Below are 19,298 nucleotides of genomic sequence, written 5' to 3' on the forward strand. Positions count from 1 at the left end.
AGGGCAGGGGTGGAGGAGGAGGGAGGGAGGGAGTGGGCAGCAAGAAAGCCCCAGGGCACCAGCACTTGGATCAGACTCTGGCGGTGAGGAGAGCTGGGGATGGGGGCCCCTCTTGGCAAACCGTCCCTTGCCAAAGTCTCCCGGACTAGCTGATGAGAAGCCCCCCCCCAGCTTTCAGGAGAGCAACAACACCCCACGTTTCCCTTTCTAGGCCTGGATATTGGGGTGACCTCTCTTGGGGGAATCTGGATTTGTATGTCTACTCTCAAATCCTCAGCTTCCACACACAGCGGTGTGAATGCACTTAAAGTCCCTGAGTTTTGCCTTGAAAACATGGTCAAAGATAGATCTACCATGTGACCCAGCACCCCGCTTCCGGGTAGGCGTCGGAAGGAAACGAGTTGTTGCCTCGAAGAGATACCCGCACCCCCAGGCTCATATTACTCACAGTAGCCAAGGTACAGAAAGAACCTACCAGTCTTTCAATGGATAAATGGATAAAGAAAAGGGAATATTACTCAGCCTTGAAAAACCATTTGCAACAACATGGCCGAATCTGGAGTTCATTCTGCTAAGTGACACAACCCAGACAGAAACAAATACCGCATGGCGTCACTTGTACGCGGAACCTTAAAAAAAAAAAAACCCGACAACAGTCGAACGCATGGAGACAGAGAGAAGAAAAGTGGTTGCCAGGGGCTGGGGATGGGGGAAAGGGGGACGTGTTAGCAAAGAGCACACACTTCCGGTTACAAGACGAATGAGATCTGAGGGTCTCGTGCATAGTGTGGTGACTACAGCTGGGAACACTGTGTTGTAGAATTCAAATTTGCTAAGAGAGTAACACTTAAATATTTAAAAAATTGGCTCAAACAGGGTTTTGAAGAGATAGTTGGACACTGATGTTTATAGCAACATTATTTATAAAACCCAAGATTCGGAAGCAACCCAAAGGTCCATCAGTGGGTAAATGGACGAGCCAAATGTGGTCTCTCCATACAATGGAATCAAATTCAGCATTAAAGACGAAGGAAATCCTGTCCCACGATGCGACAGGGCTACGCCTTGAGGACGTCGTGCTGAGGGAAATGAACCAGCCACGAAAAGACGGATACTGTATGATTCCACTTCTATGGGATTTTGAAAATAGACTCAGAGAGAGGAAGTCGGATGATGGTTCCCAGGCGCTGGAGGAGAGGGGATGAGGGCAGTCGTCTGATGTGTGCGGAGTTTCAGATCTGCAAGGTGAAGAAAGTTCAGGAGATCTAATTTACAACCTAAAGCCCCTCAATTCTACACTTAACGGTGGTTACGAGGGTCCATTCTGTTATTTAAAAAATTAGACTTTATTTTTTAGAACAATTTTAGGTTCACAGCGAAACTGAGAGAAAGGTGCAGGGGGTTTCCTTCTGCCTCCCGCCCCCCACCACAGCCTCCCCCCACCCCCATCGACCCCCCTGCCGGAGCCAACATGCCATCACCCAGTGTTTTGTGTTTTTCACCACAACAGACAAAGTGAGCACAACACTGATAGAAAAACCTGACAAGTTGCACAATGAGAGAAAATAACAAAATTTATTTATGAACATGGATGCAAAAAAGTTTGTTACGAAATATGGGGGAAGAGAATCCACATGAAAAGAATGACATACAAAATATGGTTAAATGGTTCAAATTTTATGTTCTATATATTTTACCATGATTTAAACAAACCTTCCCAGTCTTTTGCTTTCCCACCTGAAGAACAGACCCTCAGGGGCTCCAAAGTGAAGAAGGGAAGGTGAGCTGGGCAGCGAGGGCCAGGCCCATGACCACGGGGGATCCCAGGCGGGCGCCCCATCCTGGGTCCTCTCTGGGCCGTGGCACAGCTGCGGGCGGGGGGCCTTCCTCACAGGCCTCGGGGATGTCTGCGACTCAAGGTTTCGCTTGGAAGACAGGTAATCAGCATCTGGGACGGAAAGGGGACCCCAGACCCCTCTAGGCAGGGCCTGGCTGGCTCAGTCGATAGACTGTGTGACTCTTGATTCCAGGGTCTTGAGTTCAAGACCCACACTGGGCATGGAGCCTACTTAAAAAATAAGATAAAATGCTCTTTCTGACAAAAGGAAGAGGGTGTGTAAAGACAAGTTTCCTGAGAGGTAGGAAGCAGAGAAAAGCACAAGTAGATGACAGATCCAGAAATCGTTCTTAAATTCTAAAAGGAAAAAAATAAAACAAGACGAAATCAGAGAGGGAGGCAAACCATAAGAGACTCTTAACTCTAGGAAACAAACTGAGGGTTGCTGGAGGGGAGAAGGGTGAGGAGATGGGGTAGTGGGGGGATGGGCATTAAGGAGGGCAGGTGATGTGATGAGCACGGGTGTTCCAGGCAACTGATGAATCACTGAATTCTACCTCTGAAGCTAATAATACACTATATGTTAATTAATTGAATTTAAATTAAAAAATGTTTTTAAGAAATCTAAAAGGAAAATATCTAGCTCCTCTGTAGGATGGGGCAGGGTAACTCCTCTCTCTTTTCCTCCCCCCTCCTCCCTGGGCCTCCCTCCCCACTTTGCCCCTTCTCTTCCACTCCCCCTCCTTTCCTTCCTTCTTTCTTCCTCTTCCATTCTCTGTATCAAATCTTACATCTGCTCTTATGTTTCTTACTAAGTCACCCCAATGCTTACACACATTAGCCACGTAACATATTTTTCTCCCACTTTTCTGATGTGATCGAAGGCGTGATTAGATCAATACCCTTCTGTGATGGGGAGGGTTCCCACATGACCGTGCTGAGCTGAGCGAAACACCGTGTCCCTGACACATCCCTTTCCCATCTGCACACCCAGAACACTGTGACCGACCCCTCTCATGGCAAGAAGCTAAACCTTGAAGAAGAAAAAAAAACCTTTTAAATGAGTAGTAGTTGTCATAATTCAAAATATTCAAAATGGACCATCATTCATTGACACCATGGTTTCAACAACTTTACATCATCCTTTTTTAAAGAAAAAGAGAGGTACTAAGTTGACGTGGGTCTATGAGATGAATAGTAGACACCCCTACTTTTAAAATCACTTCTAAAATGATTACAAATATATTCAGCTTTTTAGTCTCGTATTTAAACTCTCAGCTGTTGAAAAGGACTTTGCTTCACTTGTGAGTAGCTGACAAAGGATACTGTCTGTGGAAGTGCTTTGTTCCTGGATTGGAAGACATTGCATTAGCCTCCCTCATGAGGAGAGCAGTGGAAAAGAACATTCCACGAAGCCAGCACCCCAAGTCAGGGTGGGGGTGGAGGGGGGGACACGTTGCAAGATGGCGCTCTGTGCTCCCACGGACAGCTGGGCTGATGGCCTTCCATCTGCAATCATAAACAAGGAACAATTGTGACCTGGGTTGCAAAATAATGCAAGTGGACTGTCTAAATAAACCTTGGAAAATACAGAGGATCCCAGAGAACCAATTTCTATGCAAGTGGACTGTCTAAATAAACCTTGGAAAATAAGGAAGATCCCAGAGAACCAATTTCTTTTTAATTTGATTTTTGTATCTTCTTTGGTCCCGTTTGGGGGAAAGGCTGTTTTCAAGGGAGACTTACTTCCAGGAGATGATCTGTGAGTACAACCCCTCTTCTGACAGTTGGAGTAAGCCAAGCCAAGGAACAGCTAGAAATGTGTTCTCAGAAGCGAGATTCAGAGTGTTTAGCTAACACTGAGAAAAAGGGTCCCAGTAGTTTTATATAATTAGATTCCCTGTCCCTTGCCAGTGAGGGTCTATCCGACCCTCCAGAAAGGCACTGGACCTGTGGAGAAGCGCATCCCGTGAGCGGGAAAGGGTCCCGGTCCCCCCTCCCTGGGCTGCAGGTGCGCGCGTGGTGACCTGAACGTTTCCTCACCTGTGATACGGAAATCTCGGGGACGGCCTCCCAGCTGTTGGGAGGGATCAGTGAGCTAACGTCCGGAGGCCGGTGCTGTGTCTGGCATACACTAAGTATTCAAAAAAGGGGAGGCTGCCTAGCCCGTAACCAGCCCAGCAGCTGGATTTCTCGACGACGCAACACGCTTTGAGTCACCGCGAACCCTCTAGGCAGGGACCCTTCCTGAACAAGACAATAGAAGCGTGCGTATCCGAGGAGTGGCCAGCTTGCTCCTGCATGGTCTTTTTTATTTTTATTTTTTTGACTTGGCTTGTGATGCCACGAGCCCGCGGGGCGCTATCAGGTTCTCGGGGCTGGGGGACAGGCGCCAGGCGTGGGTGGGGAGGCAGCCTCCTCGTGTTTCTGTCTTCCTGCTCTGCTGCCAGTGAGACGTGTGAGACTGCCCGGACCACAGGCCAGAGACAGTCTGAGCGGGGGGTGGAGGCTGAGGTCTACGGGACACACTGGACCCCCCCGCCCCGTGGCGTTCCAGAAGCGTGGGCTGCCAGCAGCCGCACACAGGACTCAGCGACGGGACTGGGCCGCCCCCCGACGGCCGGCAGCGCCCGGGCCCACGCTCACGGTGGCCGCCCGGAGCCCGGGCCCCAGAGCAGTGAGGGCGCCGGGAGCTCGGCGCTCAGCCCCTAGACCGGTGCCTGGCGCGCCGTCCCCCCTCCCTCACCCTCTCTGGGGCTTGATGGAGACAACGGAGGTCATGCCGTGGTGAAAGCCAGGCTTATTTCTCGGGGATTCTCCCTGAATCTGTTGTGGGGTGTCTGCTGGGGCTGCCATGCTGAAACACCACGGCCTGAGGGGCTAAACAACCTTCGTCTCTCACAGTTCCAGAGGCTGCAAGGCCACAAGCATGATGCTAGAAAGTTCCGTGAGAACTTCCTGGCTTGCAGACAGCTGCCACCTTGCTGTGTCCTCATAGGAAAGAGAGAGAGAGAGGGAACGCACTTGAGCTCTGGTGTCTCTCCTTGTAAGGCCACAAATTCTACTGGGTCAGAGCTCTACCCTCATCACCTCATTTATCCTTCATTCTCTCTTTACTCCAACTACCATGACTTTGGGGGTGAGGGATCCAATGTGTGACTTCTGGGAGAACACAATTCAGTCCATAGTGTGTGGTTATAACTCGATCTGCACATTCCTAAATCCGTGTCATCCACGAACAGGTGAGCTGACGGCCCGTGAGGCAGCCACCCACGGGAAGAAAGCATTCAGGGAGGAATGAGGAGGCTTGGCCTGCTGTCTTGTCCACCAAAGCTAGAAAACCTACAGGCAGGTCCCAAACACACGGCCTACTTGGTTCCCTCAGTTCTGGAAGGGGACCACTGGTGTGGCAATAAATGTTTTAAGAGCCCTACAAGTCGGTTATCAGTACTGACAACTGACCCCACCGGTTATGAGGGGAGGAAGGCTCTATGCGTGCCTTGGCCAAAAACAGAGCGTCCTCGTGGGGAATGATCGTTACCACGCCTTGGTTCTCACGCAGAGCCACGGAGGCAGCGTGAGCAGCTGCCCCACACTCGGGGCCCATTTGGAAGCGGGAAGCCTAACGTCAGGGATTTTTTTTGCCTATTGCTGATCGCCTCAATCGTCACTTCACTTTTTAGGAAAGGAAATGAGGGCCAGAGGAAGGAAGTTGTGCAAGCTCGTCATGCAGCTTGTGGGGACCAAACTCGAACTCAGGACTCCCAAATTTCATGTAATTTTGGAGAATGTAATTCTTCTTTTATGGGCAACCATTCCTGCCTCATCATTATCAAGTCTTCTCCAACTCACTCCGGATTCCAAGTTGAAGCCCTGCTCTAGCGTCCATGAGACGGGATAATTGCCAGCAAAACAAGCCCCTCGTACACGGAGGGTGGGAGGAAAGATTGGTGCCAGCTGTCTGGGGGCAACTTGGCAGCAAGTGGGGTCTTAAGTGGTCCCACACTCCTCGACTCCGTGTCCTGCTTCAAGGGGTGTCGTCTGTGAACGTCATCAGACGTTCAGTGAAGGCAAGAGATCCATGGGCGATGGTGTAGCCCGACTGGAAATGGTTCGGGCGTCTAACAGGCGAGGGTTGGTGACATTGATCACGGTGTGGTCATGCGAGGGAGTCCTGACATGGGAAAATGTTCATCTATATTCATGGAAAAGAAAGCTACATACAAGCCACAGAGAAGAAAACTGGAAGAAATGAGCCAAAATAATAAGAGTGACTATCTTTGGGTGGTAAGGTGATGCACGATTACTACTTCCTCTTTTTTTTTTAACTTAAAGGTATCCAAAGTTTCAACAATAAAGATACATTTTCCGGGTGAATTTATATGCGTGTGTGTCTCCATCTTTTGTAACACAGGTTGCAAATATAATTGCATCCTTTCTGCACCCAGATGCCTGACTTAACGCACACTGACCCAGCTACAGGATCACGTTTAAAGTTGCGCGGACTAATCGGAGCCTGGTACTCCCTTGCCTTGTGAGCAGTAGCCTGCCCACTTCCCGTCTGCTTTAAAGATCATTAGCCTTCTTTTGGTACGTTGTCCACCACCCAGAAAACGTGGCCTCAAAAAGAAAATGAGATATGTAAATTTTAATAATTATTACTATTGATGGGAAATGATTTTGAATAAAATCCTGACGGTGGATTGTGACGATGGTGAAGGTCGTAGAAGGAAGGGGGGAAATGAAGACAGAGTATTTATGACTTCTTGTCCATGTGTCTCCAGTTCCTTCCCCACAGTCGGCTCGCTTCCAACCATCGCAACCACAATGTTCCTGGTCATCTGATGAGTCTCTGGTGAAAGAAGATTCTAGCAGCTAAGGAAGTGGAAGAAAAGAACGTGGGAGGAATCTTTATGATTCAAAGTGCTTGGGGAGAAGGGGGTGTGATGGTGTGGATGGTGTAGAACCACAGCGATTGGAAAAAACCAGAAGCATCTGAATGCTCTAAGGAGCTAAGGGGTCACTCTACTTCTTACAACTGATGCACTTGGGGTTACAACAAAGACAGATTATTTTCCACTTCCTGTCCTTTGACTGAACCGAGGCAATAGAGCCACCAAGTATGTTAGTTTAAACTTGCCATCATGCCTCCTTCATTTGGAGGCTGAATCGCAAGGACAAGAAGCATCAGGACAGAATTTGAGTCACCAAAGTCTCCAGGCTGTTCACAGAAAACCAAGATAGATCTATGCCCCAAGGAGAATACTTCGAAAACAAACAAAGTAAAACTCCGTGGTGGGACATTTGAGATGAGCAGCGTTCTCTGTCCACTCGAAGGACAGATGGCTTTATTGTTTTACGGGTTTCTCGGGGGGGATCTCAGTCCTTGAGAGAACTTCCTCTGCCAAGGAAGACACACGGGGGTTCTGTTGGCCTCCTCCCCCTCCTGAACAGAAGGGCGTCAGAGGCCAGTTTCCTGTACTGACCCGTGATCCTGGCTGTGCTACTCCAGAACCCTTCGGGACCCACTTATGAGGACAACGAAAGGTACAATAAGCATCATGAGGACCGGCTCTCACAGAGCGTCTGGGGTGTTGTGCAGTAAAATCTTCCGGAGCTGGGCAGGACAGTAACATCTCCACACAAGGCAGTGGAGTCCATCGTGGGGTCTTAGCCATCGACCCCATGGCAACCTCCCACTGGGGAGCTAAAACCCCTGTGCTTCTCCCCGTCATCAGGAAAGGTGAAGGAAAATGGATATTAAGCGTAGAGCTCACAACCACACAGCATCAGGGAAATGGTTCAATTATGAGTGACTGGTTGAACCCCTACCATCAGCGCTTGAGTAGGCAAGAGTTGGCCAGATCCAGATCCTTCTGGCTTCAAGCCTCACCACTTTCTTGACCATCAACCCACAGAACTGCCAGAGACGTCACCCAGATTCTTACTGTGGCCCAGCCCAGGATGAGCAGAGCAAGGCCAGTGGCCACCTCCTCATGCACCATGGTCGGTAAGTTCAGGAGACACAGCCCCGTCCTCTCCTTGGCTTGGAAAGGTCACCTTGGAAGACAGAATGAGCCCAGTGGGAGCCACAGACTAATACCCACACCAGGGACCCCACGTCAGGCCATTCAGCCACACTGTTCGGGAGTTCAGAGCGAACTTTTAATTAGGACATGGCCAGGGCTGGGCTTTGGAATTTTAATAACTGGCGCCATCTGGTGTTGAGCACTGGTATTCCCCTTCTGTAGTCAGCCAAACAGTGGAGAAGGGAAGAGTACTTGCCCTTCACCCGGAAAGTCAGGGGGCCGAACCAGCCAGAATGGTGTGTACTATTTCTAAAACGTGCCTGTTTGATTGGGATGACTTTCCACTTCCCATATTAGAATACTCCATTAGGGTGGTACCCCAATAACCACGTTCTCCCCTCTGCTGCTTCCTGTCTCCCACAATCTAAGTCAGGGGACTTCCTAGTAGACCCCCCAGCTGTCCACATACCTCTCTGTCTCTATCAAACCAGATGAGCCTTTAAGGACAGTGCTCTTTGTCCTCATGGCTCCAGGATACCTCACAGTGTGGATACAAGGAGGCCACTGATACCCACCAAGCGGAAGAGTGACTTGGAGGGACCACGAGACTGAGATGGGGCTGATTTTAGGTTGGACCATTTTTCTTTTCAGAGCTGCTTCTTCCACACTGGAGAGAAGCAGCCCTCTGATCGTGGGGGGAGGGGGTGTCGCTCGTCTTTGTCTCCTTTCCTCCACCTTCCTCTCCACCGTTGCTAGCACGGCCCCCCGCAGGATTACGCATGGATCCTATCACTTTCCCAAATACAGGGACACACATTACCATTCTTTTAGGTTTTATGCAGACATAAAAATCACCACTGTGGGATCTCATAGTGAATAAGTTACTCCCTGTCCAATTCTCGTTCAACACTTCTGAGTCTGACAAGGAAAAAGAGAAGGTTCTAGATAATGTGACTGTGCCTGGAACACCTCTCCGGCATCCATTTGAACAAAGGAATCCCAGGCAAGACCGTCGGACCATCACAATACCCATCTATAGCTGACAAGTGTAATTACTCCCACCACCACAAAAAAGAGACGATAATTATGCTGCACAACCCAGGTGCTAACACTACATGCAACATTTAAATGTATCAAACCAGCATGGGGCACACCTCAGGCTTACACGATATCAGAGAAATCATTGCAAAGGCAGTACAAGTTGATAGCAAGAAAAACAAGAAGGCGGTTATGATACGTGAATGAGTTAAATTGGGGAAACACTTGCAAAACCAGACATCTTTTCCTCCTTCTCGCTGCCTTTCGGCAGAGACACACCTGGCCGGCCTCTCCAGGACGTGCTTGACCAGCTCAGAAAGGAAACCAGGGGAAGGTCGAGCCGGAGGTGGGCACTGCTCACACGGATGCTTCTCCCACCAGCCCTGGTTTCTGCGCCATATCCCTGCGCCAGACCCGTCTGTGACCACAGCCAGCAGTTCAACCCCTAATTAACCTTCCCTGGGGCTCCCCCACTTCGCAGTGAAACTTGTGAGCCAGGCTCAGCTCTGCAGAGTCTCATTCATCAGGAATCACTTCAAGGCTAATGAGCAGGCCTCCGCCTGGGCCACATGTGGGGAGATCGTATATCGGGCGGCTGGCCATGCGGGACAGCACAGGCATAGACACTACGAAGGTCTCAGGAAGGCACCAGGGTTTCCATTATCCTCAGCTTTCTGGGTAATGCAATCTGAAAATCAATTCTCGTTAAATGCAAGTGAGACTAATACCTCTGACAGGTTACATCTTAAGTGATAATTAAAAGCATATTTCCTGACGCTTAGCTGCTATGAAATGCATCCCTATTTATGCCACAGAGGGGGTCTCGTGCTAAGACCATGGACACTCATTAGCTCCCCCAGGAAACCTCAGCGTTCCCGGAGTGTCATTCATTATTTTAATCTGATTTTCTTTACTCCAGCGAAATCGAACTTGGCATTGGCCTTCTCTTTCTCCAGCTCCACCGAGAGTCCTTAACACAATTAACATTGTCATCAAGCCAAGGAATGAAGGCGTATTTTGCACAAATGGAGTCTTCAGCGCCCTCCATGGATAGAGTTTATTAATTGGTGGCATCCCACTAGGTTTCATGATCTCCCCTCAACTGATAGGAGGAGGCATGGCGGCTGAGATGTTAAATTCTTTATTTGTGAGGTCACGGTGTCGGGAGTCCCTCAGTGGGCACTGGGGCTGACAGGAGCTCAGACTCTCAGAAAACTAGGAGAATTTTTACAACGGTCCATTCTAGTTGCTGATTTGGCCCTTTCGGTATCAAGATATCAAATTTTATCTCAAAAACTGTAAATTGGAAAAAAATGGGAATGTTGAATATCTCTTTCTTCTGAACTGGATTTACAGTTCATTAAAACCTATCACTAATGCATTGGACTAAGCCACGAGGCCAAAAGAACAAAAATACGTTGTTTTGGTTCCGGGGGTTGCACGAACAAGTACCACACACTGGGTGGCTGAAATGACAGAAAGTTACGGTCCCACGGTTCTGGAGGCGAGAGGTCTGAAATCGGGGTTCTGGCAGGGCCATGCTCTTTCTGAAGCCCCTCCTCGCATCTTCCAGGCTCTGGCAGCCCCGGGTGGTCGTGGGCTCGTGGCCACGTCATTCCCGTCCCTGCTTCAGTCTGCTGCTGCCTGGCACCCCTGCGTCTCTGTCTTTTCCATCTTTTTATAAGGACACTAGTCCTATCGGACGAAACCCCCCTCCCCCGCTCCAGCACGACCTCATCTTAACTAATCATATCTTCAGTGACCCTGTTTCCACATAAGGTCCCATTCTGAGGGACTGGAGTTTAGGACATCAATGTATCTGCTGTGGGGATGCGATTCAAGCCACACGACACCTGCAAAGAGAGGTTAGTCAATAAACGATGTGCGGCTAATGAGCTAACCATTTGGGAGAAAAAACGAATTCCTTTAATTCCTTACTCTTTTCATACCCAAGGGATCAAAGTTTTATTTTTTATTTCTTATTTTTTTCAAAGGGATCAAAGTTTTATTTTTTTAAAGATTTTATTTATTTATTTGAGAGAGAGAGCACGAGTGAGAGGAAGAGGGAGAGAGAATCTGAAGCAGACTCCGCACTAGCACAGAGCTGGATGTGGGACTCGATTCCGCAACCACAAGATCACAACCTGAGCCAAAACCAAGAGTTGGTCACTTAACCGACTGAGCCACCAGGCACCCCTCAAAGGGATCAAATTTTAAATGTGAAGTATCTTTAAAGTATTAGAATTGTAAGAGCCAATGCATGACTTACGTGCAGGCTCGGTTTGAAGGGTTTTACACACATAACATCATCTCTGCTGTTGTCTCCATTTTACAGCAGAGGAAATGAAGACACAGAGAAGTTCATAATTTGCCCAAGGTCACACAGCTGGCAAGCGCGAGGGTCAGGTTTCAAACTCCAACAGTTTGGCTCCAGAGCCTGTGCCCAGGAAGGCAATTCTTTATTTTTTTTATTTTTTTTAATGTTTTTTTTTTATTTTATTATGTTACTCACCATACAGTACATCCCCGGTTTCCGATGTAAAGTTCGATGATTCATTAGTGCGTATAACACCCAGTGCACCATGCAATACGTGCCCTCCTTACTATCCATCACCGGCCTACCCCATTCCCCCACCCCCCTCCCCTCTGAGGCCCTCAGTTTGTTTCTCAGAGTCCATAGTCTCTCATGTTTCATTCCCCCTTCTGATTACCCCCCTTTCTTTATCCCTTTCTTCCCCTACCGATCTTCCTAGTTCTTATGTTCCATAGATGAGAGAAATCATATGATAATTGTCTGTTTTTACTTGATGCTCTTACGTAGCGTTTAAAATTTTTATTTTGGATATGTATCACTTTAAAACTCATAAGAAAACAATGTGATCTCTCTCCTCTCTCTCCTGCCCACCGCTGCCTTCCCTACCCGCGCCTCCTCGACCCTTAATCTGCCTGTAATCTGCAGCTAAAGGAGCCCAGAAGCTTCTTCAATGGAATGTCTGCTTTAGAACTACACCCTTCTTTCTGTATCCTTCTAGAACTTTCTTTCTCAGTGCTGACACCAGGTCCCTGTTCCTGACTCGGTCAAGGACACATTCCCTTTCACAGTTCTGAACACCGCTGCTCAGGCTTTTCTTTAAACCAGTCTTCCTAAGCGTGAAAGTGCTCACGCGTCCCCCGGAGAACTCGCGAAATGGTAGATTCTGATTTGGGGTGAGAAGAGGATGGACCTGAGATTCTCTGGTCCCAGCGAGGTCTCAGGGGAGGCCCAGGCTGCAGTCCTCGGACCACACCCTGAGTCGTGACCGTGGACGTTTCAACCTCCTCCCTGTCCAACGACTCTACCTCGTGCTTCTCTTTCCCTCTGAAAATCAGGACTGCAGAATTTGAACTTTTTTAGACCAAGAAAGGCCAAAGTTGAAATCCTCTGCTAGGAATGCATCTTCCCCAGCAGGCTTCTGTTAGGAGCATGCCCCCGGGGAAAAGAAAAACAGCAGGGTGGAGTGCAGAGCTTTCTTGTTCAACTGGAAACTTGGCCCCACAATATAATTCTACACGGGAGGCGGGGCTCAAAGCAGAGGAGTTCCCCGACAGTTGGACGTGTGCCCAAAGGAGGAGATGGCCAAAACCTGACATATCATTCTGCTGAGAGTCCAGCCTTCGCGGCTGCTTTCACTCAAGCATGTTCCCAGTTATCTGCTGGGAGGCCTTGATGCGACACACGTGACTCTAGTTAAAAGCAGTAGAGAAGTGGCCGGGGGTCTGGAGCTTTCTTTTCTCGGGAAATCACCAAGTGCTTTAAGTGTAGTGTCTTATCCCTATGCGAAAACAGCCAGGGCTCCCGCTCGGCAGATGAGAGAAGCTAACGCAATTTCCTCCGGGTCACCTAAGGGAGGTGGCTGAGGTGGCCGAGTCTGGAGCCAGCGCAGGGCTCCCGGCTCTCACATCTGCCTGTGCTGTGCTGTTAGGATCCTAGCAGCAGCCAGAGGAAAGGCAGTTGCTAGCACTCACCGAACCCCGCCCTATGTGCGGTGCTTTATATAGGGGATCTCGTCAGAGCAAATAAACGGCCAGAGACGAACTACTAACCCAATCTACTAACGGTGAAAGCAAGTCTAATCTCTGGTCATGAGAACACAGAACTGTGCTGGATCTGTGGAAAACAGTACTGAGCTGCCTCAGAAAATGAAACCCAGAACCACCACGCGATCCAGCAATTCCACTTTTTTTTTTTATTAAAGATTTTATTTATACATTTGACAGAGATAGAGACAGCCAGTGAGAGAGGGAACACAAGCAGGGGGAGTGGGAGAGGAAGAAGCAGGCTCCCAGCGGAGGAGCCTGATGTGGGGCTCGATCCCAGAACGCCAGGATCACGCCCTGAGCCGAAGGCAGACGCTTAACGACTGAGCCACCCAGGCGCCCCAGCAATTCCACTTCTGGGTGTATATCCCAAGGAATTGAATTCAGGATCTCAGAGAGAGACCCACACTCCCACATTCGCTGCAGCATTATTCCCGATGGCCAAGCCACGGAAGCCAACTGAGAGTCTGGCGATGGAGCGATGAACAAAGAAAACACGGCACACACGCACATACCACGGAGTGTTCCTCAACCTTCCAGAAGAAAAGAGATCCTGTCGTGTCCGACAACATGGGTGAAATTTCACACGTGACACTAACGAAACTAAGCCAGTCGCAGAAAGACAAATACTGCATGATTCCCTTAGACGGGGAATCTAAAATAGGCCAACTCCGAGAAGAGGAGAGTGGAATGGAGATGGGGAGCTGTGAGTCAATGGGTACGAAGCTTCACTTTTGCCCGGTGAGCGAGTTTTAGAGATCTGCTGTCTGCGCCACGTTGCATCTGTAGCTCACAGAACTGCACTGCACGCTTAACACTCTGTTGAGAGTAGATCCCATGGTACGTGCTTTTCCAACAGAAATAAATCAACAGAGGTGTTTCTAAGGATGCCGGTTGCATATGTGAATCAAGACAGTGTTATTTCAGTGAAAGAATGTGTTGACCACACTGCAGTGCATGGAGTACCTTATGTATACACACGTGTAAGGATGGGTCTAGAAAAAAAGAAAGAAAGTGAGTATTGCTTATGGATTGACAAAAGTATTGACTTATCTATTCCCTGGGAAGAGTGGGGTATTGGGGGGGAATCATCTGTACGGTCACCAAAAATTTCCCGGTAGATTAAGGGGTCCCGAAATCGCACCATTGCCTTGTGTTTGAAACCACTTTGGAAGATGTCCACTCTGGAACACACCACGGTATTTGATTTATGCTATTTAAACAGGTATTTGCCATGCACTTATTACGTACAGGCAGACGTGTTGATTAGGGGATAGAAACATCGGCAAGCATGATGTCTGTCCTTAATGAATTTGATGTTTAATAGGGAAGAAAAGAAAAGCAAATATGTAATGATTTCATACTTCACCAGCTGGTAAAGTTTGGAAGAAATATTCAGATAGTCTGTCTGTTTTGGTCACTAGGATGGGTGATGGAGTCAGCGGGACCGAGGGAGGCATCGTGAGATGGGTGGGCTTGGGGACCAGAGAAGATGGCACACCCTTTTTTGTAGAAAAGGCTAAAATCTTGAAGCCACAAACATCAGCCACAGCCTGGGCCCTTGCCATTAGCTCTGCTGCGTCCTCCCCTTTGTCTCACTCTGGTTCCTCCCCCTACAGCTGCCTGTGTCTCCCAGACACAGACGCCCCGCCACGCACACGCTCAGCTCGCCCTGAAAGCTCACCAAACCCCGACAGAAAGGAAAGGAGGCGGAGTGTGGGCCGTGCCCTCTGCGCAACTCTGGGACCATCCCCTTTCCATCCTGAGCCTGCGCTCATGGGCTTGCCCCGTTCCAGCCAGAGGCAAACTTTCACCCACAAAACCAGAGTATCAATCCCAGAGGGGCCTTGATCCCTTTCCAGCCTGACTAGCTCGCATCACGCAGGGCAAAGCGTCCAAGCCAGCTTGCCCGGAGTGTGGGAAGGCCGTGTTGTGGAAACACTGCAGGGCGCCGTGGCAACAGCGCCGAGAGCCCCACCCCCCCAACTCCCTTGTCTCCACTGCTGGCCGGGTGTGTGTCTGTGACAGGACTGCAAAGGACCAGCCACGTTCACAATCAACCTTATTCTGGAGAGGAGTGATGCCTCCACATCCTTTGGACAAGGAATGACTGCAGATGCCAAGGGCCATATGTAGAGATCTAGTCATGGGAAACAAGAGAAAAGAGCTCTGGCTTGTTTTGGTCCGGACTTCATCTGAATGTAATATTCAGGTTTGTTCTTACATAAGGAGGAGAATTCATGTCATGTCAAACTTTCATCCTGTTCTTTGTACGTGATGTTTGTGAGTTCTTACCCCCAGGCATCCACACACTCCCTATTTTCGTGGTGTTGTATGACACGCCCCAGGGTTTTCTCCTAAGAAACTGTCTCTGTCCTCAAGGAGTTTAACCTCAAAAGTACACAAGATGAAATAAAATAAGGCTCCTCCCTGAACTTCAATCTCTGCTTTAAAAATATGGATGAACTGGGATGCCTGGGTGGCTCAGTCAGTTAAGTGTCTGCCTTCGGCCCTGGGATTGAGTCCCGCATCCGGCTCCCTTGCTCAGTGGGGAGCCTGCTTCTCCCTCTGCGTGCAGCTCCCCCTGCTGTGCTCTCTCTGACAAATAATTAAATAAAATTAAAAAAAATTTTTTTAATATGGAGGAATTCAAACAGACACCTAACATGCTAAAAATAAAAGTTTTCTCACCTTTTATCATCATAGCTATTATTTGTCAACTAAGAATGAAAGAAAATCATCTGTTATCTGTGAATGGATACCTGGTACAAATTTCTCACTCCTGAAACTAATGTGTTTCCAGGACACATTTCACTATCTTAATAGAGAGAAATTGTAACATGATACGGAGAGAACACTACTTGAAAAGCAAAGCTTGACATGAAGACAGCACATTGCATTCTCAATCAAAAAGAACTGAATTCCGGATTCTCCGCTCTTCCGTGAGTAACAGGATCGTCACATTCCTCTAAACCCGTTACGGCTACAATTCTTCTCAGCTCCTCAGCCTTCTTCCTTCTCCCCCCGGGTGCCCACCGCTCTGGAGCACATCGCACGGTCTGTTTTTCACTTCTACCCAGGGCACATTCTTCAAGTCCTTGGCATAGGAGGGAGGCTCTGCCCATCCCCTCTGCCAAGAACGTTTTCTGAAGACAGCCGGGAGCGGAGTTATTAAACAAAGAGATCAGAAGAAAACAAACACAAATTCTCTCCCCACTGGGTTTTTCAGATTAGGAAAGATACAGAACCTTCTCTCGTAAGGACAACAGAGCCTCAGTCAGTCAATGGGAATCGCGTCTGGAAAAGCAGCATAAGCACTGCATTGGGGAGCGCCGGGGTGTTTCGTTGGAAGGGCTCTGGATTTCTTCTCAACAGGTCAGTGCCGTGGCTCACCGTCCTCCACTTCCCTAACTAACCAGAAGTAATTTGACCTGATAGTCACTTTATTCCCACCCACTCCTACTTTTTGGAGCAACTTGAAACAGTCATTTCTTCCGCCCTCCCACCATCTGCTCTTCTCCCCACGAAGGGAGAAAGCGAGGAGTGCCCCACCGGATTCCATTAATGCCAACCCTTCCCAGCATCTTCCTTTCCTACCACCCCCAGGGCTACATGCCTCAGCACTTTTCATGATTAAGTCTAAGCAATCACGGAATGATCTAATTCTTCCCATCCCGAGAGGTACAAAGCCGTGATTGCACGCAGATCAGAAAAACAAGACAAATCTGACATTTATTTTCTCGCCTTTGAAGGACAATCCAGCACTCAAGCGAGATGTCACATTTTTAAATAGGTCACGAGGTTGCAGTTTTCTTCCGCGTTGATCTGTAACCCATGGAGACTAGCTTTACAGGGACGCAGTGAATGTATAATTGAATCAAAGACCGTTTGTTGAATGCCCACTCTGTGTAGTGCAGCAGGGCTTACTATTAGTTGCCAGGCAAACGCGCACACAAGAAAATTAACTCGTAATAGGAGGAATTATAGGCAGGGCCCGGTCAGTGGTATACAGTCAAAGTTCAGAGGATGGAGAGAATATTGTGAACTAGAGAAGCCAGGGGAGGCCTGGGAGTTGGTGTGTTTGAGCCTTGAAAGATGGTAGGATAAGCAGGAGTCAAGAGGAGACAGAAATGCTCAGTGCCCACTCTGAGAAGACAGCCCTTCCTGCAACAGACAGAGCTTACATAGGAGGGCAGTGGGACATCCTACCATGGTGACAATCTGCTCTCCAGAGTGCCCACCTGCCATCAAAGGATGTTGCTGTCTTCGTATGGCTCTCTGGGCACTCCCACACAATGGACTCCGAGGCAGATTTTATTTTCCAAAAATGGGACAGGGGCGCCTGGGTAGCTCAGTTGGTTAAGTGTCTGACTCAGGTCAGGATCTCAGGGTCGTGGGATCAAGCCCTGCATCAGGCTCCGTGCTCAGCACGGAATCTGCTTGGGATGCTTTCCCTCTCCCTCTGCCCCTCCCTCCACTTGCACATGCCCTCTCTCTCAAAATAAATAAATAAATAAATAAATAAATAAATAAATAAATAAAATCTTTGAAAGAAAATGGACACTGCAATATTTTAGTCCTCCACGCTATTCTAGAGTATTGCCAATGCCCCCATCAAGAGATAGAGTCTTCCTCTACCCTTGAATGTGGGTGGGACTCCTTGTGTGGCTGCCTCAAGGAATGGATGGCAGTGGACTTCAGAGGCTAGGTCATCAACAGTGATGTGGCTTCTGTCTATCCCTCTCAGGATGTGCTCCATTGGAAGTCGGCTGCCACGTTGTGAGGAAGCCATATGTAAATGTTCCAGTGGAAAAGCCCAGTCGCCAGTGTGAATCACCAGACATGTGAGTGAATGAGCTTTCAGAAGATTCCAGCCCCAGCGGACAGAGTAGAGCAGAGACAAGCTACCCCTGCAAACCCTGTCTGAACTGCAGACTCACGAACAAAATAGATATTAGTATTGTTCTAAGTCTCTAACTGGTGGAATTGTCCATTCCACGGTAATCAATAAATAGAACAGATCCCACATCGGCCCTTTATTTAGTACCAGAACTCCAGCAGGAAATCAGAGTATCTGAAAAGGCACTGAGGTTGAAGTGCCATTTTGGTTGAATACACACAGTCTTTCAATGTCAGTGATGCCAATCAACTTGTTTTTCAGGTTAAATTTCCCACGAAACCTGCATTAGAACGCATGGTCCACATCCCTTTATTTAAACTTGTCTTCCTGTTCCTGTGGCTCAGAGAGATAAGTGATAGGGTTAGAACTTTACGTAACTCCTTTGCGAAACCTAATTCTTAAATTTACTTTTAACAAAAAGTATACATTGAAGGTGTACGGTGGGATGTCCTACACTTGATCTTAGCCAAAAGGCCGAGAAGCGATACGGTGGGATGTCCTGCTACGTGGCTACCTTGTCAAATGATCACTACCCTCAGCTAACACACTCGTCTCCTCCTTTAGGTGCCTTGTTTTGTGAGTGTGATGAGAAAACCTGGAATCTACTCTCCGAGCAGACTTCAAGTACACGATACACTATCAACTACAGTCCCTGCTCTGTATCTTGCATCTCCGGAACTTATTCGTCATATAACTGAAAGTTGGTGCACTTTGATGAATATCTCTTCCTTCCTCCCACCCCTCAGCCCCCGGTTGCCACCATTCTACCCTCTGGTACTCTGAATTCGACATTTTTAAAAGATGTCACATATAAATGAGATCATGTGATATTTGTCTTTCTGTGTCTGGCTTATTTCACTTAGCATAATGCCCTCCAGCCTCATCCATGTCCACGTGACTCATGTAGTCTCTCCAGCAAGCCAGTTTCTGTGTCTTACACGTGGCTTTGGAGGAACACACACCTATGTTTACTGAAAAACAAAACCAAAAAATTCCAGTCTCAAGTCTCTGTATGTCTCTTCCATTGTTCTGATACATTGATGCCATAACTAGTTGCAAACATGCATTATCTTTTCTCAGTTGGGTAAGGCAGTCGTAAAAACTTAGCAAGGGCAAAACTGGGGTCTTTGGCAAGTGCAATGGAGGCATCCCTAATTGATAAGGTCTGTATGGGGAGCTGGAAATTAGTTCATATTCAATTCCCACCCAAAATAACAGGCAGTTGCCAGAAACTCTTCCATCTAGAAAGATCCCCAGCTTGCAATTCACGGCTGGGTCTGCTGAGTTTCCAGATATCCACTCCCTGGAGCACGATCAAAGAGCATCTTCTTCTTCCCTGATTCTCTCCTCCCTTCCTCCCTCCCTCCCTTCCTTCCTTCCTTCCTTCCTCCCATTCCCCCTCCTTCCCTCCCTCCCT

At 48.5% G+C, this 19,298-nt stretch overlaps 1 long non-coding RNA gene and 1 pseudogene across 2 annotated transcripts; one reads left to right on the forward strand and one right to left on the reverse strand.

Annotated features, from left to right (window-relative positions):
- The first annotated feature begins 14,434 nt into the window (after nt 1-14,434).
- LOC103676255 lies at nt 14,435-18,694 on the forward strand. 2 transcript variants are annotated; one of them, XR_005838974.1, is made up of 5 exons: nt 14,435-15,193; nt 15,785-15,923; nt 16,211-16,356; nt 17,729-17,825; nt 18,446-18,694. It is a non-coding gene; the product is annotated as an uncharacterized LOC103676255 (long non-coding RNA). The 2 variants fall into 2 exon arrangements; XR_572049.2 differs by having other exon boundaries at nt 15,785-16,356.
- LOC121106349 lies at nt 18,224-18,367 on the reverse strand (annotated as a pseudogene).
- Nucleotides 18,695-19,298: the final 604 nt, after the last annotated feature.

The sequence above is a fragment of the Ursus maritimus genome, unplaced genomic scaffold, assembly GCF_017311325.1.
Source record: "Ursus maritimus isolate PB19 unplaced genomic scaffold, ASM1731132v1 scaffold_31, whole genome shotgun sequence".
Classification (NCBI taxonomy): Eukaryota; Metazoa; Chordata; class Mammalia; order Carnivora; family Ursidae; genus Ursus; species Ursus maritimus.